This window comes from Pteropus alecto, unplaced genomic scaffold (genome assembly GCF_000325575.1).
Source record: "Pteropus alecto unplaced genomic scaffold, ASM32557v1 scaffold155, whole genome shotgun sequence".
Taxonomy (NCBI): Eukaryota; Metazoa; Chordata; class Mammalia; order Chiroptera; family Pteropodidae; genus Pteropus; species Pteropus alecto.
The window spans coordinates 21877314-21880294 of NW_006438113.1; the positions used below are offsets into that span (position 1 = coordinate 21877314).

Genomic DNA, 2981 nt, shown 5'->3' on the forward strand with positions numbered 1-2981 from the left:
AATGAAAGTGTTAGTATTTTATATAATAAAAATAGAGAGGTAGGGTTTTTTGAGGAGTCTTAGGTATGATGTCTAAAGACTTTAGCTTTAGACATATTCATTTTGAAATCTCTGTGAGACATCCAGATAGAGTTGTCAATTAGACATTTGTATATATGAGCCTGGAGCTCAAAGAAAAGATTTACTATATTTTACAAAGAAAAAGATGAGAGCAGTTAGCATTTACCTGATTAACCCCTTCTCATCCTGTATATCTCTGCTATATTTCTCTTATGTCAAGAAACCTTCCTGTCTCAACTCAAAGAGTGATATGGTTGCCTTTCATTTCTTAAGAGTTGTAGCTACCCCATCATAGCTCTGACTATGCTCTATACCATTTTATCTCTTATACTATACTTTAAAAGTTTTGAGTAGAAAGGCTGTCTATTGCTCATGATTCTGCAGTGTCTGTACATAGTAGGTATTGAATAAATGTTTGCTGAGCAAATGAACAGATGAAGGAACAAACTACCATATTTAACCTTGAAATGAAGTCTTATTGAGGAGAATTCTGCTTTTACCTATTCTATTATACATTATTTGGTCTTAATAATAAGGTGACAACATATGTAAAATCCCAAAGATTCACTATAATCCCCTGGACTAGTCCTTTAATTGGATCTACAAGTAGAAATGGGCCCTTGGACACCTCTATCTTTATAAAATAACTTTAGATTTAAAAAATAACCAATATATTTTGTGATGAGTGAATAGAGGGGTTTTATCCACTTAGCTAACCTATTTCCTCTCCCCCAAAGATTCTAGATTCTTGTGATAGCCAGTGGATAAGTGGATAACTTCTGTATGTATATATGTGTATATATATTATATGTCATATAATATATACCCAAACACATCTGTGGTTTTTCATCCTGCAGTGCCTCCGATGGGCTTTCCTGTATTTTATAGTTACCTTGACCGCTTCTGTAAAAGCAGCTTGGTCAATACCAAAGTTCTAATTAATATGCTCTATTCAATTGACTAGGGCAGTGGGGATGACTTGGGATTGGTATAATAGACTTAGAACAACACTCAGCACTTGAATGAGCCACTTTCTAACCATGTACACTTGACAAGTGAATGAATTCTCTGAGATCCAACTTCCCCACCTATAAAATGCAGATAATAACTACTTATATAGTTATGACAATAAAGGTGACTGGTGGGCAGTCATTTATTGTGAAAAGCTTTGAGCACTTATAATGTATTGTTAACTATGATACGTGCTGGATATTAAAAATAAGCAAGATACAGAAGTCATGGGGGTTGCTGCCCTCATGAAACTCGTGATCTCCAGGGAGTCGGGATACAACAAGCAACTCAAAATCATTAAAGATTTTGATAAGAACTGTGCAATTACAAACAGACAATGTAATAGAAAATAATGGACATGGTTTCTGCTTTATGCACGGTATTTAAGAAGGCCAATAAGGTGATATTTAATGAAGAAGAAGCAGCAGGCCAAGAGAGCAGCAAGGAACATTCTAGACATATGGAACTGCAAGTTTAAAGGCCTTGAGGGAAGAGATTATGTGTACGTGGAATTCTTGGGTCCAAGGGCTGGAGCACTGAGTAGCATGAGGTCAAGTCAGATAGATTCAGGCCCATCACACAGGACCTTTTAAGCTGTAGAAAGTATTAGGCAGCTGTTGAGTGATTGTAAGCAGGAAAGTGACATGGTGTAATTCACATTGAAAAGATCTTTCTGATTGCTGTGTGAATAGAGCGGAAAGGGAGGAGGAAATGGGTAGCTTGGACTAGCATAGTAGCCTTGAAGATGGAAAGAAATAGACATATTCAAAGTATATTTTTGATACAGAATTGAAAGGACATGCTGAATCATTAGGTGGGAAGGAGTGAAGGAAAGGGAGAATCCAGGATGGTTCTGGGTCCATTACTGAGATGGGGAAAATTAGAGGAGGAGCAGATTGGGAGTGAGTGTGAAAACTCAAAAGATCTGTTTTAGATATGTTAATTTTAAGATCTTTGAGGAATAGGGTGACCAACCATCCTGGGTTTCCCTGGATATTGCTGGTTTTAACACTGAAAATTCCATGTTCTACAAAACACCTCACTCCTGGGCTACTGGGATAGTTGGTCATCCTACAGAGACATCTAAGTCAAACAGGGACATGAAATAAGAGTCTGAAGATCAAAGAATAAGCTCTGAGTTCTTTAGATGTCATCTTTGTTTAAATGATAATTTATTTTCATTATTTTAAATGAAGTATCTGTTAAACAATTTAATAAGTGTTAGAAGCCCCTTCAAATAAACATAATATCTCTGCAGTGGGCTAAAATTAGGCCTTTTAAATAGGAGAGCATCTGTAATAGAACATGTGGGCCTCGCTATCTAATGCTGCAGTATTGTTCCTGGGAGAGTTGAAATGGCTAGTAAGCTATAAAGTGAGTCTTAAGGGGGAGTCCAGAAGCCACAGCTGGACCAAAGGGAGGATTGTAAGTTTCCAAAGTAGCTAGTATTATTTATGGCTTCTTGGTGAGCTCATTAGCATTTGAGATTATCTCATTAGATCCCACTTCTTTAAACTCAAATTGACAGATGACTTTCATCTTTACTGCTGAAAATGCATTAAATATTAAAACTTCCAAGGTGAAGACATGTCTAGAGAGAACTTTATTATGATTCTTTCTGAAATTTTTACATATGATGTTTAGTCAGAGACCATACTAAAGCTGAGAAATCCTACAGTATTGCCCTATCAGTACAGATATTGCTACTGAGTAATTTTCTTCTTCTTCCATCTATGGATAATTTTTGGAGATAATCACTTCTGGGTCACGTAGTATCCTTTGAGCACTGGAAATAAATGAATCATCCCATAGTTCTGATATTAGTGCCTATTTATGTCCCTTTTTTTTCTTTTGAAAATCCAGAATTGGTGCTGACTCATATACCCATTTTCTCTCTCTCCTCCCTCCCT

General features: G+C 36.4%; 1 protein-coding gene across 1 annotated transcript in view; it reads left to right on the forward strand.

The window, feature by feature from the left end:
• FAM13C (family with sequence similarity 13 member C) overlaps positions 1-2981 on the forward strand; it is a 118086-nt gene that overhangs the window by 102652 nt on the left and 12453 nt on the right. The gene's annotated exons all lie outside the window — the stretch shown is intronic.